Below are 15,955 nucleotides of genomic sequence, written 5' to 3' on the forward strand. Positions count from 1 at the left end.
ATGTCTTGTAATTTTTTGTTTAAAGTTAGCTATGTTAGGTTGGATAATAAGAATTGAGGTTAAATAGGTCTTTATTGTGAAGTTTTATGTTGATCTGGCTAATAGTTGGGTTGTATTTAATGCTTCTGTAGCTGTAGGTGCCAGAGGCTTCAAATTACTCCAGTGTCCATGATTTCTCCTCTGTGGTCTTTGGGCTTCTCTAAGAACTCCCTCTTTTTTTTTTTGACAGCATCTCGCTCTGTCACCAAGGCTGGAGTGCAGTGGTGCAATCTCAGCTCACTGTAGCCTCAACCTCCTGGGCTCAAGGAATCTTACCACCTCAGCCTCCCCACTAGCTGGGACTACAGGCATATGCCACCATGACTGGCCAATTTTTGTACTTTTAATGGAGATGGGGTTTCGTTATATTGCCCAGGCTGGTCTTGAACTCCTGAGCTAAAGTGATCTGACCACCTCAGCCTCACAAAGTGCTGGGATTACAGGTGTGAGCCACCACACACGGCCAGAATGCCTTCTTAAATAGAATCTGCACATTGCAGTTCTTTCAGATATAATTCATTGTTATTATACTGGAGGCTGTTGATATGGTGGTAAGGTGTAGGGGAGGGGAAGTTATCTATAATATTATAATTAAATTTCATTTTCATAGTAGGCCTGTGTTCCTGGACAATGTCCTTCACGAGTATTACTTAGCCATCACTCTCCTCTCCTGAGTAGGTGAGACAGTAATGCTAGGCAAGGATCTGGGCATATGGTTATAAATGGTTATAATTCCCCTTCTCCTGCTAGAGCCACAAGGGGATCTTTCTTGACTGTTGACCATAAGAACTCAGTTGGGTTTGAGGAAGTAAAATCTATGAAAGGTTATGTCTCAGACTGTAGCCCCCAGGAATTTTTCACTCTTATGCTAATCTACACTCAGCTCTCAACAGTTTGTCAAAATTACTACTTGTGTGTTACTACCAGTTTATAGCTCCAGTGGCTTCTGCTCCAGGTAAACATAAACTTAGTTGTGTGTGTGTGTATGTGTGTGTGTGTGTGTCTGTGTGTGTGTTTGTATTCAAATGTCTCTTTAGATTTCAGGATGGTGGTTTTCTCTGTCGACTCAGTTGTCTAATGAGTCCAAGAAAAGTCATCGATTTTGCATTTTTTCAGCGTTTTTTCCCTGTTATTGTTAAGAACAGGAATGACACCTTTTATGCTCTTCACATGTCAGAGCTGGAACTAGGAATCTAATGTATTTAAAAGCTATTAATCACAGTTATTTTAAGACCTGATATATAGATTGTTCCTGGGTCTGCTTCATTGACTGCTTTATTTCTTATCAGACACGTTTTTCTTCTTTGCATATCTACAAGTTTTTAAAAATTGTACTGCAAATATTATTGACATAGACTGTAGAAGCTTTGGATTATGCTATGATCCTCTAAAAAGTGTTGAGTTTTGTTTTGGCAGCAGTTAAATCACCAGCACATTGCTTTGATTCTGTTGAGGCTTCGTGTTAGGCTTTAGGGTAGGTTTTTTCAGTTTTGCCCCCACTTCCAGGACATGGCCTTTTACAAAAGGATCTCAACTAAGGGGTCAGGATATTCCTCAAAGTCCCTCTGGCTGGGCCTGAACTCCACTGTCACCTCAGCACCGTTAAGTGTCCAGAATCTCTGCTTAGCGCTCGCACCCCGGCAGCTGTTCTCTTCTCGGGCTCCTGGAGTCTTACTCTATATTTGAGGCCCTCCACCCCAAGAGGTCTGAATCCCAGCTCCGTGCATCTTCTCTGAGCTTCTAGGATTCGCTAATTTCTAGTTTTTCCTCTGCTTCCCCAGCTGTATGGGTGTTATCTGCTTACTGTCAATATTATTTTTGGTTTCCTGTATCCTCTTTTTGTTTTTCTCTCAGGCCTCTAACATCTGTATAACCAATTTTCTGTATTAAATTCTCTCTGCTGAAATGCCTAGTTTGTTTTCTGTTTTCTTAACTGTGCATATTGCACCATGGATAGATAGAAAACAATGTTGACTGAAACAGTAAGAAACAGAATGAGATCTAAGGCACTGTATCACTGAGTTGAATTAAACACACACAGATAGAGGATGCATGCATATTTGAAGACTTATATTGAATCCATTTAGAGCCTATGGGGGAAAGAGGGAATGGAAGTGGTAGTCAGTGATAAAAGAAATAAAATAAAATGAGAGGGGCATGATAGCAAGCCCTGAATTCAGGAGTACAAGTAACCCAACTGTCTGCAAGCACCTGATGTCCAAAATAAAAGAAAGCAAAACAATAACAACCAAAAAGTGCTATTCTTCTGACATATGTTAGGGTGATTTGTCTTTTTGGAAAGGCAATTCCCTGCAAGAAAGATAAAGATCAGATGTCAGAAAAGGAAAAGAAAACCATTTATCTCAAAACATTTAAACTATTCTAAAAGATAAATGAATGGCCACATCAGGGTCAAGAACGGGCCACTAATTATTAAGCTAACAGCCTTTGGCGAATAGGTGCTCCAATGAGGAAAATGGCAAATTTAAGTGTAGCTAGGCAAATTATCAACATTATTGTCAGCAAATCTGACTAAAATGGAAAGCTATAACAAAAGCATCTTATCCGATGCAGGTCATGGGTAAAGTAAGAAGGAAATAATTTTCGATTCCCTGATAGGGAAAATGCAAGCATCATTATTCATTGCTTCATTCCACATCAGGACTATCCACATTGTCTCCTATGCCATGGAGGAAAATAATAGCACTAAGACACGATCTTGACTTTCTATATCCAGAGCAACTCAGTTATTTCCATTGTAGGTGGTATATCTTTTAGGATACAAAATTCAGGAGCTCAAAAACAAACTGTATCTGTTTTTTATATATAAATTTAATTTGGTTTCTGAGCGATCAGCCTGCAGGATGTGGGAGGATTTTACATCAGTTACTCTTGGGTATATCCTCCCTCAGCAGGATTTCATGGAGATTGTGGAGGGTGTTGTGCAGTGACCAGAAGCACCATTCTGGTAGTCAAGTTGGCAATTTTCACTGTGATGTCAATTTTCTATATTTGTATGTCTTCACTCTATAATGCACAGGAAACCCAACTGGCTGTGGCCTCACTCCAGTTCCCTGGTTCCCACTGCTTCAGGATCCACAAGAGTTTCTTTCTGCTCCTCTCAGCTTGAACGAATGCTTTGCTCCATCCTCCTCTTTTCAGACATTCTGCTGCTTCTTAAAAAAAATGCTATCCTTGCTCTGAGGCATATAGTTTAGGAAACAGGGCTAGAAAGTTGGTTCTTCACTTTCCACCTTACCACAAACCTCCCCTGAGGCATGCAGCATAAGAAAGAGCAAAGGAGAAATACTGAGAGGGCTAAATATATAAATTAATATCTCACAATATTAGCCATGTACATCTTTTTGCAGGATCAGTCCATTTATGTGACAAAGTGAATAGAGAAGGAAGAGAAAAAAAAGCAGACAGGAGAATGGGCAATGTATTTTATAATTGATGAAAATTCGAGCATAATCACTTTACATGTAATAATCGTGGAATCAAATGTCAAGATAGAAAAACGATAGGGAGGTACTGAATATGGTCAGTTTGCCAGCATTGAAGCTATAAACCAAAAAGTATTCAAGACAGGTCTCAATCAATTTAGAAGTTTATTTTGCCAAGGTTAAGGGCATGCCTGTGACACAGAAGGTCCTGAGAATGCGTGCCTAAAGTGGTTAGGCTACAGTTTGGTTTTATATGTTTTAGGGAGACATAATACATCAATCAGTACATGCAAGACGTACACTGGTTTGGTCTAGAAAGGCGGGAGAACTCCAGGGAGTGGTATTTATTGATTGGCAGTTGCTTGAAAGAGTTTATCTAAAGACTTGGAATTACTAGAAGGAAGTGTCTGGGTTAAGATAAGGGGTTATGAACACCAAGGTTTTTATTATGCACATGAAGCCCCAGGGTAGCATACATAATAGGAGCTTAAGAAATCTTTGCTGATCAAAAATGAACTGGACATATGTGAAGTGTGGATGGCAAAGTGATACACATTTCAGTGGAATATGCTGAAGATGGGAGTAGTTTTTGGCAGAATAGGTGGAGAGGTTTTATAAAAATCTACTTAATCTAAAGAGGCATATCATAGATTTTGACTCCCAGAAAGCAAGATTGATAGAAATTTATTGATGTGGGCAAAGAGATGTTTAAAATATTTTGATTATATACTCAGTAAAAGAATTTGTGCATTAGGTCCTGTGTGTCTGTGTGTGTGTGTGTGTGTGTGTGTGTGTGTGTTTTACTCACACACATATCTCTTTACTAATATATACTTTACTTATGGACACAACTCTTACACATATTTATAGTAAAATATGCACTTACAATGAGGCGTACCATATATTTGCATTTATGGCTACCTGGTTTCTTTCTTTTTTTTGCCATTACTTTGTCCATTTCATAAATGTTACTTGAACAACTACTGTTCAGGTCTGATCCCTGATCTCAGAAAACTCTTCAGTTTAGCAAACCATTGGCTTCCAAAGTAAGGTGAGACATAACCAAGATGACACAAGATGACCTAATAGGGCCTGGAAAGAAAATATTAGAACACTATATATTTTTATCCCAACAGTTTAAATTTTATCCCAACACTTTAAATTTATATTTTAATTTTAAAACACTTAAAGTTATATTTAAATTTATATCTTTATTATATTATTCTTATTATATAGAGACAGGGTCTCATTCTGTTGCCCATGCTGGAGTACAGTGGTGCGATCATAGCTCACTGCAGCCTCGAACTTCTGGGCACAAGCAATCCTCCTGCCTCAGCAACCTGAGTAGCTAGGTCTAAAGGAGCACACCACAACTCCTGGCTAATTAAAAAAAATTGTCTAACTATATTGCGCAGGCTGGTCTTGAACTCTTGGCCTCAAGCAATTCTCGTGCTTTGGCCTCCCAAAGCATTGGGATTATAGGTGTGAGCCACTGCACTTGGCTAGTTTTTGTTTATATTTAATATGGTACTTTCTTAATTCAGTTATACACATAAAGGAAGGGTATGGAGAAATAGGCTCTCATATGTTTTCCAAGGGAGTGTGAATCGGTGCAGCGTAGATGGAGGGCAATTTACCAATATCTATCAAAGTTATGACTGTTTAGCATTTTGACCTAGAAAAATTCTAGGATTTTTTCTTTTATGCACACACTCACAGGGCTTGAACACACACAGATTATTCAGTTCAGCATTGTGTGTAATAGGAAAAGCTTTGATATAACTTAAATGTCCACCAAATAAATTATGTTACATCTCTGTAATGGAATACCAATTAAAAATAAAGATACTTAAAGAAATTGTGCATGTCTAAGACATAACATGATGTTATTATGGTTTTATATATATGTTTTGTAAAGAAGTTCTTATAGTGAAGCAAATTAACACATCCATCATTTCACATAATTACCCATTTTCTTTTGCTTTTTTGACAGGAGCAGCTAAAATCTACAGTCTTAGCATGAATCCCATATCCAGTCTAATTTTGTTACCTACAGTCCTCATGTTGTACATCAGATCTCTAAACTTGTTTGCCCCACATATCTGCTGTTTTGTACCTTTGGACCTATATCTCCCCATGTCCTCCCCACCCCATCTCTGTTAACCACTGTTTTGTTCCCTATCTCTAAATATTTAACTTATTTTTTTGATGCTACATGTAAGTGAGATCAGGATCCTGCCATATTTTTCTTTTTGTATCTGGCTTACTTCACTTTGTATAATGTCCTCCAGGTTCATCCATGTGTGATAAATGGCAAGGTCTCATTCCATTTTAGGGTAGAATAATATTCCACTGTACATGTGTACCACAGTTTCTTTATCCATTTGTTCACAGAGACTTAGGTTGTTTCCATAGCTTGACTATTGTAACGCTGCAATAAACACGGGAGTGTAGATATCTTTATGAGGTGGTAATTTCATTTCTTTTAGGTATATCATATGCCCAGAAGAGGGATTGTGGGGTCATGTGGTAGTTCTATTTTTAATTTATTTAGAAACCTCTGTACTCTTTTCCATAATGGCTGCACCAATCTGCAATCCCCCAACAGTGTACAAAAATTTTCTTTTCTCCACGCCCTTGCCAACATTTGTTATCTTTTGACTTTTTGATAATGTCCATCCTAACAGGTGAGAGATGATATCTCACAGTAGTTTTCATTTGCAGTTCCATGATAATTAATGATATTGAGCACCTTTTTATATACCTATTGGAAACTCTTATTTCTCCCTTGGAGAAAAGGCTACTCATCTCTTTTGCCCAGTTTATAAACAGGTTGTTTCCCCCCTATTTAGTTGTATGAGTTTTTTATGAATTTTGGTTATTAACCCCTTATCAGATATATGGTTTGCGAATACTTTTTCCTAATCCATAGGCTGCTGTTTCATTTTTTTTTCTGCTGTGCAGAAGCTTTTTAGTTTGATATAATACCATTTATTTAGTTTTACTTTTTAGGTCTGAGATTTCGGTGTGATATACAAAAAGCTATTGCTGAGGCCAATATCTAGGAGATTTCCCCCTATGTTCTCTTCTAGGAGTTTTATACTTTCTGATCCTATATTTATGTCATTTATCCATTTTGAGTTGATTCTGGTGTATGGTATATGATGGATATGGGTCTAATTTTGTTCTTTGCATGTAGAATTCTAGTTTTCCCAGGCATCATTCATTGAAGCAACTATCTTCTCTCCATTTGCCTTGTTGGTGTCCTTGTTAGAAATTAGTTGACTGTATATGTTCAGATTTATTTCTGGGCTCTCCATTCTGTTCTCCTAGTATATGTGTCTGCTTTTATGCCAGTACCCTACTGTTTTGATTTCTATAGCTTTGCAATATAGTTTTAAGTCAGGAGTGTAATGCCTCCAACTGTGTTTTTCCTTTTCAGAATTGTTTTGGCTGTCTGGGATTGTTTATGGCTCCATTTGAATTTTAGGATTGTATTTATAAGGGAAGGTGATTGGGCATCCTTGCCTTGTACCAGGTCTTAGTGGTAAATATTTCGGTTATTCCCCATTGATTATGTTAGCTGTGAATTTTTTGTAAGTGGCCTTTATTACGTTGAAAGTTTTTTTCTATACCTAAACTGTTGAGAACTTTTATCAAGAAAGGATGTTGGACTTTGTCCAATGCTTTTTCTGTACCAGTTGAGATGATCATGTGATCTTTGTCTTTCATTCTGTTAATGTTATGTATGACATTGATTGATTTGCATATGTTGAACCAGCCATGCATGCCAGGGATAAATCCCACTTCATCATGATGTATAATTGTTTCAAAGTTTTGTTGGATTGGGTTTGCTAATATTTTATTGATAATTTTTGCATGAATTTTAATCAGATAAATTGGTCAGTAGTTTTACTTTCTTGTGATATCTTTGTCTGGCATAGGTATCAAGGTGATGCAGGCCTCATAAAATGAGTTTGGAAATATACTTCTTCAGGCTCTATTTTTCTTTTTCTTTCTTTCTTTTTTTTTTTTTTTTTTTGAGGTGGAGTCTTGCTCTATCACCCAGGCTGGAGTGCAGTGGGGCGATCTCGGCTCACTGCAAGCTCCGCCTCCTGGGTTCACACCATTCTCCTGCCTCAGCCTCCCCAGCAGCTGGGACTACAGGCGCATGCTGCCACGCCCAGCTAATTTTTTGTATTTTTAGTAGAGACAGGGTTTCACTGTGTTAGCCAGGATGGAAAAAAAAGAGGGGCTCTATTTTTCAGAAGAGTTTAAGAAGTACTGGTATTAATTCCTCTTGGAATGTTTGGTAGAATTCAGCTGTGAAGCCATCAGACCCTGGTTTTCTTTGTTGGGAGGTTTCTGACTACTTCTTCAATCTCTCTCTTTATTATTGGTCTGTCCAGGTTTTCTGTTTCTTCCTGACTCAGTCTTAGTAGGTTGTATGTTTCTAAGACTTTATTTCCTCTGGTTATTCAATTTGTTGGCAAATAATTGTTCATAATAATCTCTTATAATCCTTTTTATTTCTGAGGCATCTATTGCAATTTCTTCACTTTCATTTTTGATTTATTTGAGTCTTCTTTTTTTCCCTTAGTTAAATTAGCTAAGGGTTTGTCAATTTTGTTTATTTTTTCAAAAAAACTGTTAGTTTTGTTGATTCTTTCTATGGCTTTTCTGTGCTTAATTTGATTTATTTCTGTTCTGCTTTTTATTGTTTTCTTCCTTCTGTTTAATTTCATGTTTAGGCCAGGCATGCTGGCTCACACCTGTAATCCTAATGCTTTAGGAGGGTGAGGTGGGAAGATCTCTTGAGCCCAGGAGTTCAACACCAGCCTGGGGAACACAGCAAGACCCTGTCTTTACAAAAAATAAAAAGTTAGCTGGAAATGGTGGCACACACCTGTGGTCTTAGCTATTTGGGAGACTGAAGTGGGAGGATCGCTTGAACCTGGGAGGTAGAGGCTGCAGTGAGCCAGTTGCACTACTGCACACCAGCTTGGGTGACAGAATGAAACCATGTCTCAAAGAAAACAAAAATGTGTGTTTTGTTCTTTTTCTAGTTCCTTGTGGTGTAATGTTAGATGGTTTATTTGGGATCTTCCACTTAAAAAATTTTTTTTTCACTGTCACAAATTTTACAGTCTTTCTTCTTTTTTGATGTACGTGTGTGTTGTTATAAACTTTCCTCTTAGGACTGCTTTTGTTGTATCCCATAGGTTTCATTATTGATGATACATTTTATGTACTAATGTGAAACCTCCAAAATATAGCTTTTTTTTTTTGAGGTAGAATCTCACTCTGTCTCCCAGGCTGGAGTGCAGTGGCATGATCTCGGCTCCCTGCAAGCTCTGCCTCCCGGGTTCACGCCATTCTCCTGCCTCAGCCTCCTGAGTAACTGGGACTACAGGCTCCCGCCACCATGCCCGGCTATTTTTTTGTCTTTTTAGTAGAGACTGGGTTTCACCGTGTTAGCCAGGATGGTCTCGATCTGCTGACCTCGTGATCCGCCCACCTCGGCCTCCCAAAGTGTTGGGATTACAGGCGTGAGCCACTGCGCCCGGCCGGTAAGTTCTTTAACCTTTGCCTTTCCAAGCTTGGCAATGTGAGCCACAGATTTGGGACCCAGGACATTGCCTTCCCAGTGACGGTGGATCTCATCGTTATCTGTTGTTGAAGTTGGTCCTCATAGCTTCCGCCAGCTTAGCCAAAGCTCCTTTGTCTTCCGAGTTCACCTGCGTGAAGGCAACAGTAGTGCAGGTCTTCCTGTGGACTACACGTCCCAGTCTTGCCTTCCCCTTGATAATGCAGGGGAAGAGACCCCCATTTTACGACATAAGGCAGGCAGGAAGACAACCAGCTGGATGGTATCCACATCGTGTGCCATCACCACCAGCTGAGTCTTCTTGTTCTCCACCAAGGTGGTGACGGTGTTAACTCCTGCTTGAAGGACAAGTGGTCTCCTAGTGGGGATGTCCCCTTTGCTGGCAGCTTTCTTCTCAGCCCGGACGAACAGCCTCTGCTTCTTCTCTTGCTTTGTCTCTGGTCTGTAGTTGTGGGCCAGCTGAAGCAGCCGAGTAGCTGTTTGGAGGTGCAGGGCCTGGGTGAACTGGTTAATCGCACGCAGGAGGCACTTTCAAGCCGCTTATGGAGAACGGCTCTCTGCCACTGCACCCTGATATAGCCTGATACAGACAATTTCATGAAGCGGGTGAGGTCTCTTTTGGGCTGGATGTCCTGTCCAGTGCCAAAATTCCTAGGCCTTTTGTCAAACAGGGGACTCGCCACTTTCTTAACCTCCTGTTTCTTCACGACAGCAGGGGCCGGAGCCACCTTCTTCCCCTTGGCCGTCTTTCCTTTCGGCATCTTGGGTGGCAGGAAGAGAGAGCCATATTTTCTTATAAGTTACATGCACACACCATTTCTTATATACCCATAGAAAATTTCTGGAAATATGCACAAGAACCTGGTCACATGGGTTGACTTTGGCCAGGGGAATTGGTAACTAGAATTGAATGGAGAGAGGGAGAGGTTTCACTATATATATACATATATATATATATATAGTGAATATATATATAGTGAATATATATATATTTTTAACAAACATATATATTTTTAGTTTTTTGCACCTTTTGAATTTTGCAAATATATATATTTGTTTTTTTTTTTTTGCACCTTTTGAATTTTGAACTGTGTTACTCATTTGGTACAGGTTGGTTTTTCTGGAAGCAGATGCTGAGATGCAGTTTGGAGTACAAGATGTTTATTAAAGATCAACACCTGAGGAAGAAAGATAAGGAAAAGAAGAACTGGGCAGAAAAAGAAGTCCATCTGTGAGGAAACCTTGGCAAGACCTTGGCTAACCCTCTGTGGCGCTCCGGAGCACATATGGCCTACCAGAGCAATCCCAGGTGGGTGTAAATGGCCTTTATACCCCTTTTTTGACAGGGTATTGGATGCCATTGACCTGGGAAGGCGTTCTGGTGGGCCAGGTAGCTCTCTGCAGCTGAACGTTTCCCACTAGATCTGACAGCTTGGGTAGCAAATCCTACCCTGAAGGGAGATGTACGTATCATGTCTCAACAAGGACACAACTTTTCCTATCCCCTCACTTTGCTGAGATTTTGGTTGGATATAAAATTCTAACAAAATTTAGAGGTAGGAAAATTTATTTTCAGATGAATAAATCTTCATGCAACTTACCTCTCAGGCACTCCTTTCTATTTGTTTAAGTCAGTGATATTCCCCCTTGGTCTCTAAATTAGTATCCAAACGCAGTTTTTTTTGTTTTTTTTGTTTTGGAAACGGAGTTTCATTCTTGTTGCCCAGGCTGGAGTGCAATAGCACAACCTCAGCTCACTGCAGCCTCTGCCTCCCAGGTTCGAGCAATTCTCCTGCCTCAGCCTCCTGAGTAGCTGGGATTACAGATGCCCGCCACCACGCCCAGCTAACTTTTTGTATTTTTAGTAGAGACGGAGTTTCACCATGTTGGCCAGGCTGGTCTCGAACTCCAGACCTCAGGTGATCCACCTGCCTCAGCCTCCGAAAATACTGGGATTACAGATGTGAGCCACCATGCCCCGCCATCCAAACACAAATTTCAACTGATGCACCTGGTATAATCATGATTTTTAGACGTTTGTAGCCAAATAGAGGAAGTCATAACAAATGGCAAGTAGTTGCTTCTGGGGAAGAGGAATTGGGATTGGATGAAGTTGGGACTTGGGATGGTCATTTTCCATCCAACTGAGACATTTTTGAGAGTGAAAGGGGTCACTGTTAATAATTACTCTGGGATAATAGGCATAAATTGTGCTATTAATTAAGTCATGCCCCCCACCCCCACCACCCCAAGTTTATATGTTGAAGCCCTAACCTCCAATGTGATTGTATCTGGAGAGATGGTCTTTAGGAAGTACTTAGGGTTCAGTGAAGTCATAATGATGGGTCCCTAATCCTATAGGACTGTGTCCTCATAAGAAGAGGAAGAGATAGATAGCTGTCTCTTCATGTACATATGCAAACATATAGTGAGAAGCGGCCATCTGCAAGCCAGGAGGACAGCCCTCGCGAGAACTCCACCATGCTGGTGTCCCAATCTCAGATGTCCATTCTCCAGAATGGTGAAAAAATACATAAAAGTCTGTTGTTTAAGTCACCCAGTCTATGGTATTTGTTGTGGCAGCTCAAGCTGACTCATACACATCAGAACTGTCCCTGGGAAACTGGGGTGATTAATTTGATTAAAAGCCTTGTGGAATTCTTTGGAATTTTAAAACTTTATAAATGTATCTCTTTGTTAAAGATAAAATTAATTTTAAAAGAAGAATTATAAGAGTTTAGAAGTCAACTCATAAATCTTCACATCTCATGCAGAAATGGCATCTGTGATATTCCTATTGTATAACCATCCTTGAACACCTTCTTGTGGCTCAGGTTAGATCTATTTCTGGCGGCTATAATTGTTAGAAGATTCCTTCAAATTTGCCAGTATGTAACTGCCACCAATAGGTGATAATACAGAAGCTTTTCTCTTCTGTGGCTAGCCCTGCTTTTAAAAGTGCATTGCTTTTCTTAGTCCACTAGGAGTGACACCTCCACCCTGTCCCAACCCCACCTTAGCTGTAGCACTGTGCTGTGTTTATCAGTTAGAGTGAAGAGTGGGGAGACCTGAAAAGTGGGGAGAGCAGGTTTGTGTAGGTTAAGAAACTAGACCTCAGAAATGATTTCATGTCTTGGATAAAGTCACGCATAACCCCACAAGGTAAAAGCTGTATCAGGTTTGATTGGCAAGTGAGTGCCTCATGCATCAGAGAAGTCACCGACTGCAGTGATGTATAACCCCTGGCTCCCTGCTGGCTCCGTTCCTCCATCAGCCTGCTGCCATTGCCCTCTCGCTCTCCCATGATGTAGGACATAGCTGAGATTGACAGAGAGAGAAGGTTGAAGGGGCAGTAGTTAAAATGTCACCCACCCACAATGAAATCCAAATGGCTTAATTTACCATGATGTGTTTTAACTAATGAGAGTGAAAAAATGAAGAGGTTGTACTTTCTAATCAAACAAAGTAATGCCTTAGTTACTGAAATGCAAATGGCTTCATTGGGAGGGAAGCAAAAGTTAATTAGGTCACATAGATAAATTAGGAGGAAACCAAAACCATCTTTGCCACAATTAGATCTTTGCCACAATTAGCTGGTTTGTAGTAAAAGAGAATATATATAGAAATTAAAGATTCAAATGTAAATATTTTTGCATTAGATTGCTTTGGGACTTTGGTGACTTTCAATTTTATAATAAATACCACCTTTGCATTCCACTGCAGATATTTTAATGTAAAAATGGTCTTGCTTATTCTCAGTGGGTGCTGTTTTAAGTCCTCTGCCTTTTCTAGAGGATGTGCTGATTCCTCACTGCTGAGAAATGATCCTTAACGTGTAACTAGACTTAAGATGCAACAAACATGTTTACTTTTGCCTTCTTTAAACTGTTGATGTTTACATTTTAGTTTAAAATTTAAAAAGTTTAAAGGTTATTAACTGAGCCTTAAGTGTACAGTATAAAACAAGAAGGCCTTTTTGTTGTGCTGGTGGTGTTTATTGTTTTGGTCTAAGAATTTAAAATTAGTTATGTACAAACGTGGAGTATTTTCTGCCCTCTAGTGGTCAAAAGTAATTTTGCAATATTGTCACATCTCAGTGCTTTCAATTACAAAGGAGAAGCTAGGTGATATTTTAAAAGCAGTTTGAAAATTATGTTGGCGTGTTGCTGTAGCTAATTATTGTTGTTGCATATTTTAAGAAAGAGAAACAATAGTTTTATGTTTTATTTATTAACCACAATATACCAATGCCTAGAAATCTGGCAAGAAGTGAAATAAATTTTAAGATAATTTTTTTCAGGATTAAAATAATATTTCTCTACTTCTACAAAGAGAGTATTAATTTGACATTAATCTAGTTACAGTTTAATTTCACTCCTGATTCTAGTCGTGATTTTCCTGTTTGGCTTCTTTCATACTTTATTTCCTACATTTAGGAAGAGAATAATGGGTGATAATACTTTCTATTTCCTAAGCTACACATAGGAGTATATGTACCACATTTGTGTTATATTATGAAAGGAAAATGCCGTGGCATATTTTATGAGCAATTATTTTTATTAGTTATCCTTGGGCATCTATCTGACTAATTATTATTATTATATATTCTAAGATACTAGGTGTAAAGGTTCTAAATTTTATTGACTGCAATATAAAAAGATCCGGGAAGCAGATGAGAAGCAAAGTATAAATAGGCTATTAGGAAGGATGTGAAGGAGCCCAGAAGGTCAAAGAAAAGTGCTATAAAATAGCATATGAGTGATTGTTGACCATTCTTCATTTCTTAGGAAAATTAAACTAATCAACTCTTCATTTTCATTAGTGTGCTGAAATTAATGTCTCTCCATCTCTGACTGCTAACAGAAACCTTTGCTGTCCCAGGCATTTCCAAAGACGCAGTAGCTCTTGTCTCAGGCGAATCTAATATATTATAAACTGGTGAAATGATAAAAGAGTTCAAGAGAAAAAAAGATTAGCAACAACTACCCCCTTTTAAGATAGGCTTAACGGGGCTGTAGGAAAAATTTAATGTTCTGGTGAAAAACGTGACATTACTAAATAAGTCTGTCATTTATAAAACCTTATTTTTCTCATAGGATTTTTTTTATGGTAGCCAAAATAGCACTTAAGCTTTGGGTGTGATTTTGTAGGTATTAATAGTGTGAGCATAATTAGTGAATAGCATCAGACTATGTAAAAAGGCAAGTGAAATGTACTTAATGCCACTGAATTGTACACATCAAGATGGTTACAATGGTAAACTTTATGTTATGTGTATTTTACTACAATTTAAAAAATTTAAAAAGGGCAAATGGAATCTTTCTGATTTTTAATATTTCTAGCAATGGTGAATAAAATGTGCAACATCTAATAAACATTTCAGGAACTCTGGGCCACTTAATAAGAAATCCAAGTAAACAGTGGGTATAATGAAGAGGGACAAATGCTCACCACATAATATTTTCCGAATTCAGGCCTGACTCCAAGAAGCAAAGTGATTCTATTTTCCACAGAGCATTCACCTGCACACACTCCTCTGAGTGAGATGAAGGGAACGGCTAGTACAATTCATGCCAGTGAGCAGGAGCAAACTTACTTCTGATTTATTTTAATTCCTTTACTGCTTTGTCCTAATTCATGAGTGAGATCTGTCGCAGACTGCAAATAACCCAGGGAGGCAAGACCCATCCATGCAGAAGTTTACCTACTGGCCGCCTTTGGCTTCACTCCATTTGCCATGACTGCATATTTCAGTGGCTCTCTGGACCACTTCAATTTCCTTTTATTACAAAATTTAAAAAAATAGAGATGGGATCTCACTTTGTTGCCCAGGCTGGTCTCAAACTCCTGGTTTCAAGTGATCCCCCCAACAGCCTCCCAAAGTGCTGGGACTACAGGCGTGAGCCACCGTGCCTGGCTTGGACCACTTCAATTTTACTACTGAAGCAGAAACTGACAGTCAAATTTTATCACCAACAATAGCACCTTTTTTGCTAAAGGATAAAAATCAAAAAACATGACTTGCTCCTTGAGAGTCTAAGATAAAAGTGGTCCAGCTTGTATTCTGTGATGCTTTTACCTTTTACAGTCACTCATGACTGGTAAGGTAGGCATCTCCTTGCCTGCTCTAGAAGTAGATACCTTAAAGAACAACTAAACTAAAGCTCTTCAGGAATCTATGGTCCTTCTTTCTTCCCGTTCTTCCTCCCTTCCCCTCTCTTCCTTCTTCTCCCTCTTCCTACGTTGCTCCTTCTCTTCCTTTCTCCCCCCAGCTCCTTGCTCCCTCCCTTCCTTCTAAAATCTTTATATAGTGTTTTAAAACTCCAAGGATTTATTCCTGGGCCTCAGTATATCCACTTTTTTCTTATTTAAACATAATTCAACGCATGTTTCCCGAATGCTTATTATGCTGCAGGGTTGGTTGTGTGGTAGTGAACAGGGCAGTGGATGATGGTTCAGAAGAGCGACACTTAAAAATCAGACCTTGGTTGAACCCACTCGTTAGCTCCCATTTCTTGGGAAAGTTCTTTCTAAGCTCAGTTCTCATGCATAAAAATGAATATAACAGAAGTGGTTAAAATAGCCTTAAATGCTAAAATACATAGTTATCATAACAATTAATAATTACTATTATTTTTAAGCTGGGAGGAGGGGATTCAAAGATGATTAGAACAGTCTAGTGCAGCAGTTTCTAATTAGGGATGGCCCCCCAGTCCACCCTCAGGAGCACTGGGCAATGTCTGGAGATATTTTTGGTTGTCACAGTAGGGGAGCGATCCTACTGGCCTCTGGTGGTTAGAGGCTTCCGATGCTGCTAAGCATCCTACGATACACCAGGAAGTCCCCACAACAAAGAATGACA

The 15,955-nt window shown here is 39.1% G+C and overlaps 1 pseudogene; it reads right to left on the reverse strand.

The window, feature by feature from the left end:
- Positions 1-2,315: 2,315 nt before the first annotated feature.
- LOC134758798 (large ribosomal subunit protein eL8-like) lies at positions 2,316-9,854 on the reverse strand (annotated as a pseudogene).
- Positions 9,855-15,955: the final 6,101 nt, after the last annotated feature.

The sequence above is a fragment of the Gorilla gorilla genome, chromosome 6 (genome assembly GCF_029281585.2).
Source record: "Gorilla gorilla gorilla isolate KB3781 chromosome 6, NHGRI_mGorGor1-v2.1_pri, whole genome shotgun sequence".
NCBI lineage: Eukaryota > Metazoa > Chordata > Mammalia > Primates > Hominidae > Gorilla > Gorilla gorilla.